Genomic DNA, 16997 nt, shown 5'->3' with positions numbered 1-16997 from the left:
CGCTCTCTCCCTCCCTCCCTCCCTCCTTCCCTCCCTCCTCCTCTCTCTCTCTCTCTGGTAAGCACACATGCCCTATAGCAAAACTAAAAATGAAAGAAAAAAATGAAAGAGGAAAAAAGGCAAAAAAAGAAAAAAGAGAGAACAGAGAAAGAAAGGAAGAAAAACAACACCCAACCTGAGTCTGGATAATTTAGGAAAATAGAGGGTTATTCAGCTTACAGTTTGGAGTCCAATGTCTAGGAACTGTGGTGAGGGCTGCACATAACACGGCAGAACATAAGAGAGGGTAAAGCTGTGTTCATGTGTCTTTTTCTGGTCTCATTCCTTCACCTTACAAATCCACCAGGAATCAATCCTGAGGGACCCACCCTGATCATTTTAATCCTAACCATCTCCAAAGGCTCCCCCTTTCAACACCATAGTCAGATTCACTCTTCACCCTATTAATCCTACCACAACTAAATCTCAACACATGAATTTTGGGGGGACTCCAAACCATAGCAGATCCATTCATTAATTTGCCATGGTCATAGAGTTAGAATTTCATGCTTTGTCTTGGCATGTTGACTCCAGAGCCCCAGCTTTTATCATCAGCACTGACATCCCTTCTGCATGGGACAAAGGCGGGCCCATGATAAACAGAACCTTTTTGCATCCAGTATTCCAGTGATCAAGCTGTAGGATGATCAGTCAAAAAAGACAATGAGAGAAAGTTAAGGTCTCTCAGGAAGTCAGAAGCATATCACTTTCAAAGAGAAGGCTGTCAATACTGAGTGGGGTAGGGCTTCTCTCAGACACGGAAATGGCTCCAAGGATAAGATATGAGGTGGTCTGAGCTCTGTGAAAAGACATTTTGACATTTGAAACATTTGGCTAAAAGGGAAAATAAAGCTGAAGTTCTCCTTGAATGAAGTACTTAGATCTACTGGAAGTCCAAAACTAAAACTAAATAAATAAATAAATAAATAAATAAATAAATAAATAAGCTAAGTATTTTCTCATCTCTATTCCTCACTCCTAAGGAGATATTGGAAGATATTGGGCAAGGTCATGTTTGTAAGGAGCAGGTACAGGGACAGGCAGACAGTGGGACCGAGACTAATGGCTGGAGCCAATAAAAGGCAACTGGAAAGACCATAACAACAAGAGCCAGGGCCAGGCACCCAGAGGAAGTGGTTTTCCTTAAGGCTTGCTAAGAGCAACAAAGGTTCTGGGAACACTGAGGACGCCATGGGAAGGTAAATGACCCAGAATTTGTAAAGTGTGCTTCCTGAGACTTGAACATATCTATTGACAGTGACATTGTTTATAAGTTGGAGCCCTGACAGATAAACAAAGCTTCCAAATCTTAAAATCTTCATTTTTATCAAAACATAACCTCATCTCCTTGAAGGCCATGGTATCAAAGCTTCGAATCTCCTTCATGCTCCTAGATGTCAAAGCACAGATGTCAGGTTCCAAACAGACAAGTCTACCTCCAAGATTAGAAGAAAAAGCAAGAACAGAAAGAGATGAAAAGCACAGCTGTTGCAGATGTGAAGTGTCTGTGTGAGGCAGAGGGTTGCATGAGTTCCTGTAGGGTAGGTTGTGTGTGAAAATCAGAGTGCTTACATCCAGGGCAAAAGGCTATCGTGCCCTCTGTCAGCCAAACGGGTGCCCTCTGGGCTCCTCTGTGGCCTCAGAGTCACTGCAGAAACAGGACTTGAAAAGACAAGAGATTTTAAAAGTTGATACATCTTAGATCCTTGCATTAAAAATTATCGGCAATGTAGCCAATGGAGAAAACTAACCAATAGCGTTGCTTTCTTTAATCCAAGCTTTTGGTTTTTCCTATTTGGGACATTTTCTTTAGTCTTATAACAAAGAGGTTTATGTTCATATTTTTTAAAAGACTTTTTTAATTACTAGAGAATGTGTGTGTTTGCCAGAGAGAGACAGAGAGAAAGAGAAAGAGAAAGAAAGTGCCCCTCAATGGGACATGGTCACACCACGATCCCTTCTTCATGTCTCCATCCTGTCAGGATTTTGGACACACACACACATGCAAACACACACATGCACACACATGCAAGCACCTAGTGTGTTTTTAATTTGCCAGATCTGGGATTTGAACAGCATACATGTGGCATTTGGCTTCTTTTACCACTGGCCCATGAAGCCAGTCCTTAAAAAATCTTTTAAATTCATGTCTGAGCAACAAGACTAGAAAAAGAATAGGTCCATGTAAGAAACTATCATAGATTTTACTTCTATATCTTATTTTATTTTGTATATTTTGGTTCTGTCCCCTATTTTCAATCTTGTTCCAGGTGATTTTTCTTTGTAATCTGTTTAGGAAAAGCCTAGAACAGCCCAGTTGTGCCAAGGAAGTGGAGAGTAGGTTTTCTCTTCCAGTAGGGTGTGGCTTGCTCTGTAAATGGGAAGGAGAGCTCTCTGGCACCACACCACAACCTTGGTCAGGCAGAAGAGAGGGCTTCTGGGCAGGAGGCAGAGGAACACACCTCACTCTCCTCTCCAAGCAGAGATCAGGACACTCTTCAGAAATGAGTTAGGCTGAGGGGCTGGGTAGGAGGTTGTCCCAGAAGCCATTGAACATTGTAGAAGCCACTTCCACTTCTCCACAGTGATAAGGATATCTCCTGAGGATCGGCTTCCTGGGCAGGGGCAGAGTGGGAGCCACTTCCAGCAGGAACATGACATGCGCAGTATGTAGAAGGTAGTTCTGTGGAGTCAGACTGCCCCATGGAGAAAGCCTATAGGCCACCCCTGGTATTTATTTAGTTTTTAGCTTTATCAAGGTATAATTAACAAATAAGATTGTATAGTTTAAGGTGTGCAATGTGATGATTTGATGAATGTATGGGGAGGGCCTTCAGAAAGCTTGTAGAAAATGAATACTAAGATACTCTATGGAATACTATTCAGCCATAATAAACAATAAAACCCTGGCTTTTGACAGAAAGTGGAAGAATATGGAAGATTTACCGGTGAGTGAGGCAAGCCAGGATATGAAGGAGAGACATTGTTTGCCCCCACTTAATATATAGCAAGTGTCTGCACTCTATGACTGAAACTGATTGACTAAAGGGTATACAAACACAATAAATGGGTGTAAATACCAGATAAAGTGTGTGTGGAAGAGCAGGGCCTGGGGAAGGACATTTAGAAGAAAAATAGGGAGGCAAAGCATTAATGGCACAAAGAAATGTGACATTATCTGTTGAAGACATTTTATAGTTTAACCAACTTGACTAGGGAGAAATGTTCACATAGTGAAATATTCACTTTGTAAGCTAAAAAAGATAATTGAATGTATAAAAAATGAAATAAAAAAATTAAAAATAAATTTTAAAAAAAGAAAACTGCATGGATTTCCAAGTATTTTATGCCAAAGTAAACTTGTACTTTAATTGCATCTTTCCACAAACATTTTGAAGTCCCTTCATATATCTTATGAAATGATTACCACAATCAGGTTAATGAATAATCTATCACCTCACCCTGTGGTGAAAAGGAACAGATTCAGTAGCAGAATGAGATATCTGCACTCACCTGTTTATTGCAGCACTATTTACAGTAGCTAAGACATGGAAATATGCTAAGTATCTGTTGACAAATGAGTAGATGAATAAACTATGGTATACACATACACACACACACACAATAGGATATTATTGGGCTACAAAAAGGAAGGAGGCTCCACCATTACGACAGCATAGATGAAACTGGAAGACTCACGGAGAAAGACAATGCTGCATGGTCTCACTTACATGTGGAAACTGCAAAAAGTAGAACTCATAGAAACAGGGCAGAGTGGTGATTACCATGGGCAGGGGTGTGGGGGAGGTTGGAGATGTAGGTCCAAGTCTGCCCCTTTGAAAGAGTGAACTGGATACCGATGAGGCTGCTGCCAGACAGCTCCAGGTTAAGACCCCTGCACACAAAAACCTGACCATAGTTCTCAAATCGAATCACTAAAAAACAATTACACTGTTTCATTTAAAATAGCATTTGCTTCTAAATTTTTACTTCTGCACTATGACAAGGTGATAGCATCTTGTTTTCTATTTAAGACTACAATCTTCAGTGATTATAGAAAAATGGGGTGTCCAAAGGAGAAAGTCTAATCACAGAGACCTGGACAGACAGAGAGGACAGGATGGTTCCTCAGGAATGTTAGGTGTGGAACTCGGACCTCCTTGGCACCATGACACCTGGCTTCCAACATAGTTTTTCCACCAGCTGCAATGAGACCTTAGTCAAGCCACTTAATTTTCCAGGAACACTATCTCCTCGTGTGTTCAATATCTGACGAACACATTTTGAGCCCTCAACACTTTCTATGTAGAATAAACTAAGATGATTACAACCTTTTCAGGTAGAAAAGACCACATCTTAACAACCAAAGTATTTCAAAAACCCTTCTCTGTGAATGTTGTCATACTTTACCATTGCTTCATTTAAAAAAACATCTAAATGGCAGGAAGTAATAGTGATTCTTTTAATGCATGTATATTTACTAATTGAATAGCATCTATGCAGGTCACAAAAGTAGCAGTAAACACATTTTCAAGAAATAATATGCATGTTTTACAAATGTTTGTAGGCATACAGTTTCCCTGACTCCTCTCAGTAAGTTAAGGGTCCCAGAAGTACAAAAATCTCGTCTCTGCTCAAAATGGCAATGCCAGTCTACTGTCCAACTTCAGCCAACACCAGGGCACCAGACACTGTGACATGGACACTGTCCTCTTCCAGGATAATAAAGTTTAAAGTACCACTGGGACCCAGCCGTGGCACAATGGTAACACAACACCGTGATGCTGGAGAAGAGAAGACTGGGTCCGGCTCCTGAGTTGACTTGGGTATGCACATGCCCATTATCCTGGCTGGCTGGAAGACTGGCAGGAAGGATCATGGCATGAAAAACTGTTGAGGGTGTCTCTCTATCTCTATCTCATTAAATAAATAAATAAAAACAGTGAACTCAGAAGGTCATCTGGCTGGAAACAGTTCTGGCTATTCTTTGACCACCAAAAGCTCATCATTGCCCAAGGCAGTCTTAAAATCCTTAAATTCCTTGGAATTCCCAAGCCATTAGAGTCAGCAGATTTAATGTTATTTATATGCCTATCTGTAATTTCCCTCTTCTCCTCCACTGCTGTCTTCATGTACATGAGACACTGCTATCAGTAGAGAATATCTGAAGTCATGTCTGTTAAAAAGAACAAGCTACTGTTACACCAAATGCGGGTGAATCTCATAGGCTTAGTGTCCAGTAAAAGATGAGGCAATCAGCAAAGAAACTGAGAAAGAGGAGCAGAGAAGGGGAAGGCAATGCTAAAGTAGGGCCATGGAGACCTACTGAGATAGTTCTTGATGACCTGCAGATAAAGAAGAATGGAGACAGGGTGCCGGGCAGCAGAGACCTTCCAGTCTCAATGAAGATGACATACATGGAAAAGTCATGTCATTTTTATAGATGTTAGAACTACCTGGGAGATTTTTTAACTTGGTGAGAAGCATCATGTCTCCATTCAAAGAAACTCAGATGTCATGTCCAGGCACCACTGTCAGAACCAGAGCAAGCTGGGGGCCCATCCTCCAGGCCTGTCAGAACTTCTCACCCAATTGCCTATTTCCAATGGAGAGAGAACTTTCTGGAATTGAAGGGCAGAGTGACTTGGGGAGCACTAAGCCAAATACAAAGCAGAAATGAGCTGAGTGAAGCAGAAGCAATACTGAAAACACCTTCAGTTAAGTGAGACAAGGCTATTCCTGACATACATCCTCTTGCAGGGAAGAACTAAAATCGGTCTGAGTTTAGGTTTAACGGTATATTCAGTACCATGTTGGAAAAGAGTTTTCAAAAGAGGAAGGCTTCAGCAATGCATCTGAAAGAGTTGGCTTGTATGAAAAGCCACTCTCTTAATTTGTATAGTACTTTGGTGAAATTTGTCTTGAGACATCACTATATTCTTTGTATTGTGTTTTATTTTGTATGCTTTTCTTCAATATTAAATTATAAACACGTGGAGGACAGAAAATAGGTCTTCATGTTGTACACACCCACTGCCCCATGGCTGTGCACAACTGGAACTCACTAACTGCAAACTCGGTATGTGTGTCCAGGAGCCTGAACCCAAGGGCTGGAGCTGAACCTTTGCTGAGAAAGAGACTCCACAGGATAAGGTCCAATTGTACTGAAATACACCATACTGAGCCTGAAGCATTGCTGCTTCTCTGAGAGAAGCAAAAATAAATGGTTGAAAATTCAAAAAGACATTTCAGAGAAACAGAGACCAGGTGAAGACGACCCTTGTGGCAACAAATAGCAGACAGAAAAGGATGGAGACCGAGTTCTGAAGGCGGAAGACAAGGTCGCCTTGCCCTCGGGTCTCATTAGTGGAAATAACACTTACAGGAAAGTAACATCTTTAAAGACATTTGGAAATTTCCTGAGTGATCATGAAATTGCTGGTGGCAATGTGAGCTTTTCAGAATACACAGAGCTTGCCCTCTGAGAGCAATCCGACTAGCAATTAGGGCAACACAGGGTCATGGAGTTTTTCTTCTCTTCCTCAGCTTAGAGTCTCAAGCTGCTAATTGAGACATCAGTGACATGCCAGGGCTTGATGTTACCTAATGGGCCAAAGCCCTTGATGGTGATGACTAATAATATTGACGTGTTCAGAATTTAATCTTTAACTTGATTTTCTGTGTGATTATTTGATGAACAGCAAAATGACTTGCTTCATTCTTTGATAGATCCTTTATACAGCCTGGGGATATCGGAATGTAGCAAAGCAAGAGGAATAATGAATTGTATCCTCTACTGCTCTCCCTTCACCCTGCCCCAACAACAGGCATGTCAATGCCCACAGTCTTTACATACAAAGAGCTGTTAGTACAACATGCAGGAATCCATGCTGGCTAGATTTCATGTACACCTATGCGTCTTTACCGTGGAGTAGTCATGTCAAAGCTCATAGAGGGCAGTATAACATCATGAACTCTGAGTCGAGCGGACCTGGTTTGATTCCTAGTTCTGCCCCTTACCAGGCTGAAGCAAGCTTCTTAACTCTGTAAGCCTTAGTCTCACCAAGATGTAAAATAGTGATAGTAATAGTTCCCTCCATGAGGGTTTAAGGCCTGCACACATTTGTCCTTCCACAATGGCAGACTTTATTGCATTGCATAAAATTTAGCATAACAAAGCAGTCAGGATAAGGGATGAGAACAGTGCATGCTAGCTAATCATCCTGAGTGATCTCTGAGGGTGAAGAGCTGTCGTGGGGCCCCAAATGTCCCTTGTATCTTCACTGGAAGGGAGGGAGCCAGTCTTATTCATTCCTAGAGGTCTCACAAAGGGCCCGAGGATGACTGAGGCCTGGACAGAGGCAGCAAGGTACCAAGGTCCATGACTCTCAGAGTGGCCAGGAGGGATGTATCCTGGGCACAGTGCCAGGAGCAATGAAAAGTGGCTTTGGTGAGGACTCCTTGTCTATTCCAAAGTGAGCAGAGAGTCTTGATCGGCACCTGTGTCCGAGATTAGCACACAGTGAATCTGTCCATTCTGCTAGGATGAACCAGCATGTCTGGAGTAGTCAGACTTGGGTATTCCCACTATGGGCTTTCAGTATGGTAGGCGAAGGGAGGAATTGGGGTGCACGTGTCACTCTTTTTACTGCTTAGTGCAGGTTCATCATTACAGAATCCATTTCGTGCAAATAGTGCTCTCTACACTCATAGTGGTTTGGAGAATTAGATAAGGTAAGGTATGTAAAAAGCTTCATGTAATACCTCGTTCCTGATAAAGTGATAACAGAAAACAGCTATTATCATTTTGAAGGTATCTGGATTGTCCTAAAAATATCTTTTTAAATCGTATTTATTGTAATTTCTGATTTGCATCTATTTATTGCATATCTTTGGGGGATACAGTATGGCTCTTCAAAGCATGCATGCAAGGTGCAATGATCAAATTAGAATGTAAATCTATTTACCATCTCCAACATTTGTCATTACATTAAAAGACACAAGAGTGCCTTTTATACAATAGGTTATAGAACATTATTTTTAGTACTCACTGAAAATGTCTTCTAATGTAACCATCTTTCTTTATGAACAACTTTGCAGTCATTACTTCATCCAAGGAGAGAAAAAGGAATCTCATATGTGGAGGAAGATCACATATGAGCTGGTTATATACAGATTTCTACCTTCATACTCAGAAAACCTATCTGTGATCAAGCTAATTAGGACCTGGCAAGGAGCCATTAAGATCTTAAAGATGAGACACTTCTTAATATCATCCATCATCATATGCTTATGGTTCCAATGCAAGTGATGTGTTTGAAGAGTGATCTTCCATCAGTCTTGTTCTTCCCACTAATAATGGAGAAGGATCTTTTGTATTAGTGATGGGATGTTGTCAAAGGGAGACGGGAGATACAGGAAAGTCAGTCCACTCCAATCTGAGCTTGCAGAATTATTCATGAGAAAGGAATAGAGCAGCAGTGACTCTTAGGAAATTCTTGGCTTTTCTCATCTCTGCTGAACATTTATCCAGCCTTACTTACAGGGATACTCTGAAAAAGACATTATAAGATATGGCTATTTCTTCAAAGGCTGATAGGCCTCAGAAAAGGGAACACATGAATTTACTATCACTCCAGGTGAATGACAATCATGCATCAATATATACAAAGTACTTGGGCAAGCAGAATCTCAGAGACTGGGTCTGACCTTCACACTATGGTTGTTTGCCAGGACATCTTGAACCAAAGTAAAAATAATGCTGGATGATAGTGTTCGTGACCATGATCAAGTGGAAGAATAAAAAGGAGAATTTGCCACATGTTCAGCATGGAAATCTCTTTAAAATAAAAAGTAAAAATATCCATTTCTTTCAATTAGGTACCTGCTCAGATCTTACCATCGTCACTTAGGTGCCAAATATTTCATTTTTTAAATGGGGAAGTGAAGGGGGCACAGGTGACCTGGTGGTTTCTCTGTCTCTCTCCTCTCTGGTGAGTGCACGTGCCCTATGGCAAAAAACCTTCAAAAAGGAAAAAAATGGAGAAGTGAGGTTCACAATATTAGCAAATATCTCCCTTGTCTTAGACTAGGAACTCCTTCATCTCTGTTAAAGTAGGGCAATGTGGGACCAGCAGTTAGCGCAATGGCTATGTCACTGGACTCTCATGTAGTCGACCGTGGTTCACGTCCTGGACCCGGTGGCTTAAAACTCACGCTGGGCACGTGTGCATGCGTGCCCAAGATCCCAAGAGGAGAATAGAGGAGAAGGGATTGCAGCATGGCCATCCCCTCTGGGGGGTGATTTCTCGCTTTCTGTCTCTCTGTCTCTCTCTGTCTGGCTGGCAAGTGCAAGCACCCTATAGCAAAACCCTCCCCCCCCAAAAAAGTAGGGCAATTATGTAAAGTGCAGAGCTAGCCAGAATCACCTGGGGGAACTTTTATGTTTGGAGAGGTTTTTGCTATAGGGCGCACGCGCTCGCCAGACAGACAGAGAGAGACAGAGAGACAGAAAGCGAGAAATCACCCCCCAGAGGGGATGGCCACGTCACAATCCCTTCTCCTCCATCTCCTCTCAGGATCTTGGGCACGCACGCACACGCGCCCAGCGTGAGTTTAAGTCACTGGGTCCAGGACTCGAACTGCAATCAGCTACATGGGAGTCCAGTGACATAGTCATAATGCTAACTACTGGTCCCCCTGGGGAATTTTTGCAAATCACAGATGCCTCAAGTTTGCTCCACATGTCCTAATCCAGAATCTCTAGGGTGACTCATTGTTTTAAGGATCCCTGATGATTATGATGGGTAAGCAGCCTTGGGAATTCCTGTGATATGCTATTTCCATGCCCAGACTTAGAGGGTCTGCATTTGAATGCCGTATTTATTCTTTTTTTTTTTACCATAGGTCATGTGTGCTCACTGGAGAGAGACAGAGACAGGAAACATGAGAAATTGCTCCCTAGGGGGAATGACCACATCACAACCACTTCTCTTCCTTTGTCCTCCTGGGATTTTGAGCACACGTGCACACATGCCCAGCATGACTTTCAAGCCACTGAGTCTAGGACTCAACCTGATGTTGTCCACATGTAAGTCCAGCTCCTTAACCATCATGCTACCTGCTGGCCTCACCATATTCATTAATTAATGCACCTCCTTATAACTCATTATAGGGAAGCTCACCCAGCAAGTTCCAAGAAAATAATACCATACCAATAGCCAATCTGTTTGACTTATTCAGGGACTACCCTTCTCTACTGCACAAGTTCCTCCTTCCTTCTGAAATACTAACTCTTTACACTTAAATTAGCCTGCCCTTTTAGTTGTATCTAAATTTTCTCTCTCCCCTTCTGACTCTGAAGAGTTTGGTGAGGTTCTTGTACACATGCAGCGTAAGTTAGTCCTCTGGACATATTGGCTAAAGAATCCCAGAAAAATAATCACTCCAGTAAGTACTGTGTAAAACCTCCTAATGAGCCCATGGGGCAGTTACTGGGGAGAAATAAATAGGAATATTGTATTTCAATCCTCTGTGTGTGTTGAAAGGGAGAGGTTCTTGAATCAAATTTAACCAAAGCAATAAATTAATTTTATATCCCAGTGAAAGAAAAACAATCTAATCTTATATCTAAAAACTTGGAAAAATACAAGCTTCTCATTAATCATTTTGGAAAGATGTTGGTGCGGGTACATGGGAGAGGTGAGAAGGGCAGAAGAAGCAGTTTTTTTATATTTAATCATGGTTCTTAAATGACGTAACATGCATTGTTGTGCCTGAAGCTCCCAAATTATATTTTACAGGGAAAAGAAATCATTCAACCTCAATCTTCCTTTTCTGCGAAGACGGATGTCATGGAAACCAGGCCTGTGTCTAATGCAGGAGATTCTGAAAGTGATATAACTATTTCCATGCTCCAAAAGAACATGCTGGTCTCTCCACAGAGACATTTATCAAGCTTCAGGGAATTTTCCCTGGCTGAAAAGCCTTCCACACTCTACCCCAGCTATTGTCTGTCAATATTCTGCCAACCTTCAAAGTCTAATTTGAATGTGCCAGTCTCTCCAGGAGTTCCCTGGACCCTGTTAGAAGAGATCTTCCTTCACCAGAACTTGTACTCCTTTAAATTTGTCTTATGATTTCTTTACGATTTTTCATTTTATGATCTCTATGATTTGCATATAATTGTCATACATCTCTATGGCATAAAATATGACTTTTCAAAGTATGCATGTAGTACATGACAATCAAACCAAGGATATGACCATACATATCATTTTCTTTTTAAATACATTTTTTTTAATTTCAAGAAAAATCAGTTTAGTTTTAATAGATCAAAATCAAAAAAATGTTAAGAGAAATTTTCTTGAGACTTAAAGCTAGGAAAAAGCTTAGGATTCAGTTCAAATAGTAGGTAGATGAACCTATCAACAGTTCAAGAGAAGACAAAACTCTTTAAATCTGGAAATCAAAGCATCAAGGAAAATCAGTAGTTTTTTAGTCTCAAGTCAAAAAATTCTATTTCATCAGTTTGCTCTCATGTAATTAATCTCTCTTCTATTGAATTTGCAGTGTTACTGTGGTCTGATCTTCCCATTTAAACTCTGGAAGTTAACATTCAATTCTGGACTTGTCCCTACCATTAGGCTGGCCATTCTCTTGGTTATTTCTTGTACTCTTATTTCTGTGTGTTCGATTTTAGTTTTCCTGGTATAATACCCCCTTTAGCACTTCTTGGAGAGCTGGTCTGGTGTTGGTAAATGCTTTCAGCCTTTGTTTATCTGTGAATGTTTTTGTCTTTTTCCCCCATGAAAGATAATCTTGCTGGGTATAGTATTCTTGGTTGAAATTGTGTTTCATGTAACACTTTGAATATATGTTCTCATTCTTTCCTTGCTTGCCTTGTTTACCATGAGAGGTCCGACATTAGCCTGATGGGATATCCTTTGAAAATAACTTGACATTTCTCTCTTGCCAAAATCAGTATCTTGTCTCTGTCTGTGGTTTTGGTCAATCTGGCTATGGTGTGCCTTCGAGAAGGGATTTCTCGTTTTCTGTCTCTCTGTCTCTCTCTGTCTGGCTGGCAAGTGCAAGCACCCTATAGCAAAAACCTCCCCCCCAAAAAAAGTAGGGCAATTATGTAAAGTGCAGAGCTAGCCAGAATCACCTGGGGGAACTTTTATGTTTGGAGAGGTTTTTGCTATAGGGCGCACGCGCTCGCCAGACAGACAGAGAGAGACAGAGAGACAGAAAGCGAGAAATCACCCCCCAGAGGGGATGGCCACGTCACAATCCCTTCTCCTCCATCTCCTCTCAGGATCTTGGGCACGCACGCACACGCGCCCAGCGTGAGTTTAAGTCACTGGGTCCAGGACTCGAACTGCAATCAGCTACATGGGAGTCCAGTGACATAGTCATAATGCTAACTACTGGTCCCCCTGGGGAATTTTTGCAAATCACAGATGCCTCAAGTTTGCTCCACATGTCCTAATCCAGAATCTCTAGGGTGACTCATTGTTTTAAGGATCCCTGATGATTATGATGGGTAAGCAGCCTTGGGAATTCCTGTGATATGCTATTTCCATGCCCAGACTTAGAGGGTCTGCATTTGAATGCCGTATTTATTCTTTTTTTTTTTACCATAGGTCATGTGTGCTCACTGGAGAGAGACAGAGACAGGAAACATGAGAAATTGCTCCCTAGGGGGAATGACCACATCACAACCACTTCTCTTCCTTTGTCCTCCTGGGATTTTGAGCACACGTGCACACATGCCCAGCATGACTTTCAAGCCACTGAGTCTAGGACTCAACCTGATGTTGTCCACATGTAAGTCCAGCTCCTTAACCATCATGCTACCTGCTGGCCTCACCATATTCATTAATTAATGCACCTCCTTATAACTCATTATAGGGAAGCTCACCCAGCAAGTTCCAAGAAAATAATACCATACCAATAGCCAATCTGTTTGACTTATTCAGGGACTACCCTTCTCTACTGCACAAGTTCCTCCTTCCTTCTGAAATACTAACTCTTTACACTTAAATTAGCCTGCCCTTTTAGTTGTATCTAAATTTTCTCTCTCCCCTTCTGACTCTGAAGAGTTTGGTGAGGTTCTTGTACACATGCAGCGTAAGTTAGTCCTCTGGACATATTGGCTAAAGAATCCCAGAAAAATAATCACTCCAGTAAGTACTGTGTAAAACCTCCTAATGAGCCCATGGGGCAGTTACTGGGGAGAAATAAATAGGAATATTGTATTTCAATCCTCTGTGTGTGTTGAAAGGGAGAGGTTCTTGAATCAAATTTAACCAAAGCAATAAATTAATTTTATATCCCAGTGAAAGAAAAACAATCTAATCTTATATCTAAAAACTTGGAAAAATACAAGCTTCTCATTAATCATTTTGGAAAGATGTTGGTGCGGGTACATGGGAGAGGTGAGAAGGGCAGAAGAAGCAGTTTTTTTATATTTAATCATGGTTCTTAAATGACGTAACATGCATTGTTGTGCCTGAAGCTCCCAAATTATATTTTACAGGGAAAAGAAATCATTCAACCTCAATCTTCCTTTTCTGCGAAGACGGATGTCATGGAAACCAGGCCTGTGTCTAATGCAGGAGATTCTGAAAGTGATATAACTATTTCCATGCTCCAAAAGAACATGCTGGTCTCTCCACAGAGACATTTATCAAGCTTCAGGGAATTTTCCCTGGCTGAAAAGCCTTCCACACTCTACCCCAGCTATTGTCTGTCAATATTCTGCCAACCTTCAAAGTCTAATTTGAATGTGCCAGTCTCTCCAGGAGTTCCCTGGACCCTGTTAGAAGAGATCTTCCTTCACCAGAACTTGTACTCCTTTAAATTTGTCTTATGATTTCTTTACGATTTTTCATTTTATGATCTCTATGATTTGCATATAATTGTCATACATCTCTATGGCATAAAATATGACTTTTCAAAGTATGCATGTAGTACATGACAATCAAACCAAGGATATGACCATACATATCATTTTCTTTTTAAATACATTTTTTTTAATTTCAAGAAAAATCAGTTTAGTTTTAATAGATCAAAATCAAAAAAATGTTAAGAGAAATTTTCTTGAGACTTAAAGCTAGGAAAAAGCTTAGGATTCAGTTCAAATAGTAGGTAGATGAACCTATCAACAGTTCAAGAGAAGACAAAACTCTTTAAATCTGGAAATCAAAGCATCAAGGAAAATCAGTAGTTTTTTAGTCTCAAGTCAAAAAATTCTATTTCATCAGTTTGCTCTCATGTAATTAATCTCTCTTCTATTGAATTTGCAGTGTTACTGTGGTCTGATCTTCCCATTTAAACTCTGGAAGTTAACATTCAATTCTGGACTTGTCCCTACCATTAGGCTGGCCATTCTCTTGGTTATTTCTTGTACTCTTATTTCTGTGTGTTCGATTTTAGTTTTCCTGGTATAATACCCCCTTTAGCACTTCTTGGAGAGCTGGTCTGGTGTTGGTAAATGCTTTCAGCCTTTGTTTATCTGTGAATGTTTTTGTCTTTTTCCCCCATGAAAGATAATCTTGCTGGGTATAGTATTCTTGGTTGAAATTGTGTTTCATGTAACACTTTGAATATATGTTCTCATTCTTTCCTTGCTTGCCTTGTTTACCATGAGAGGTCCGACATTAGCCTGATGGGATATCCTTTGAAAATAACTTGACATTTCTCTCTTGCCAAAATCAGTATCTTGTCTCTGTCTGTGGTTTTGGTCAATCTGGCTATGGTGTGCCTTCGAGAAGGTCTTCTTAGGTTGATTCTATGTGGGGTCCTTTGTATTTCTTGGGTCTGGATATTTGAGTGCCTCCCTAGGTTTGGAAAGTTTTCTTACAGGATTTCATGGAATATATTATCAGTGCCCTTATTAGTTTCTTCACCTTCTGGGATACCAATGATCCAGATATTTGGGCATTTAATGGTATCTAGTATTACTTGTTTGTTATTCCCACTTTGGGGGGTTATTTTCTCAGTCTTTTTGGTGAATTTTTCTAGGTCAGAGGTTCTATCTTCTACATCTGAGATTCGAGTTTCTGCATGATCTAATCTGCTTTTAATTCTTTCAAGGGAGATTTTAATTTCTTGTATTATGACCTTCATCTCTAACAATTTTGTTTGATTCTTTTTTATAATGTGCATTTCCTCTTTCAGATCAAGCAAGAACTTCCTCACCTCTTGGAACTCATTGTCTCTTTTCTCCTGCATCTGAGCAGAACTCAGATAGAGATGACTGGTGATTGGCTTCTCCTGGATCCTGGCCAGATCTGGGATGACCATATCTATCTTTTTCAACAAAGAACTTCACATTCTGTGTCTATTAAGTGTTTCCTCCCTGAGCCCCTCCCACACACCTTCTACTATCCATCCCCCTCTTATACATTCTCTAGTATCTACACTTATCCTCCTTACTATTCTATCTTCAGATATTTCAGTTTCTGCCACGGAGTGCAGACATTCAGTATATATTGAGCAGGGTTATGTAGTGTTTGTATTTGATAGTCTGGCTTTCTTTGCTTAGCATTAAATAAGTATTCACCCACTTTGTATCAATTGGAAGAATCTCATTGTTTCTTATAGCTAAGTAGTATTCCATAATGTATATGTGCCACATTTTTTTAATCAAGCTATGAGTTACTGGGCACTTAAGTTGATTCCATGTCTTAGCAATTGTAAATAATGCTACAATAAACATGGACATGCAAGTGTCTTCTTAGTCTTCAGGTAAATACTAAGGGGTGGGGTTAATGGGTCATATGGTAGTTATATTTGTAGGGTTTGAGGAACCTCCATATTGTTTTCCACAGTGGCCGTACTAATTCATAGTCCCATCAATAGTTTAAGAGGGTTCCCTTTTCACCACAGGCTCACTATAACCCCAAAAACACCAAAAAAAAAAAATAGATAGGCACGATTACATGAAGCTAAAAAGCTCCTGTACAGCAAAAGAAACAATAATTACAGCAAAGAGACAACTCTCAGAATGGGAGAAAATATTTGCAGACTATGCTTCAGATAAGTGATTGATAACTAGAATATATAGGAAACTCAAACAACTTATCTTCCCAAAAAAAAGATTCTGAACTCTTCTTTCTTTTAAAAATTATTTATTTATTAATTCTATTTTGTTATTTTTATTTATTTTTAATTTGACCAAACAGAGACAGAGACAGAGAGAAAGGGAAAGCAAGAAAGCAAGCTGTCAGGTCTGGGACTTGAACAGTGAACAGCCATGTGGGAATCCAGCATCTTTAACCACCATGTCACCTGCCAGCCCCAGAACTTGAACTCTTAAGTCCTTGAGTTAGAACAATAGTTCTCAAACAGATACAATTTTTCCCTTTGGAGGACCTGTGACAATGTTTGGAGACATTTTTAGTTGTCACGACCAGGAAGACAGTGCTACTGGCATCTGGAAGACAGGGGAAACTGCTGAACTTCCTACAATACACAGACCAGCCCTCAATCACAAAGGATTGTTCAGCCTCAAACATGGCAGTGCTAAGGTTGAGAAATTCAGCCTGCAAGCAATGCACATGCTTGTCTAGCAAAAACAGTACCAAATGACCTATCTCTTTTCCTTGGACTTTTTCTTCCTTGGCTTCAAGGACACTACACTCATTGATTGCAGACTTTGTGCAAGCTTACTGGTCAACCCTCTTAAGAGACCTCTGCTGATGTCTCCTTTCTGCCCTAATTTCTAATGTTGGCATGTGCCCAGGCTCAGTCCTTGGACTTCATCTTCTGTCTACCCATTTCACTCCAACCTATGACTTTAAATATCATCTATAGACCTATTACTGCTAAATTTATATCCCAGATTGGACTTCTCCCCTAAATTCTAGGTTTGTAGATTTAAACATCTACTCTTGGGTGTCTCAAAGGCACCTCAAACTCAGCATGTCCAGAGCTGAGTTCTTGATCTTTCC

General features: G+C 40.6%; 1 long non-coding RNA gene across 1 annotated transcript in view; it reads right to left on the bottom strand.

The window, feature by feature from the left end:
• Positions 1–16997, bottom strand: part of LOC114006487 (uncharacterized) — a 45774-nt gene that overhangs the window by 8386 nt on the left and 20391 nt on the right. The window lies entirely within an intron of this gene.

Source organism: Tupaia chinensis, unplaced genomic scaffold (genome assembly GCF_000334495.1).
Source record: "Tupaia chinensis unplaced genomic scaffold, TupChi_1.0 Scaffold148296_1, whole genome shotgun sequence".
Taxonomy (NCBI): Eukaryota; Metazoa; Chordata; class Mammalia; order Scandentia; family Tupaiidae; genus Tupaia; species Tupaia belangeri.
The sequence above is the reverse complement of the archived record's forward strand: the minus strand, read 5'-3'. Positions and strand labels throughout refer to the sequence as shown.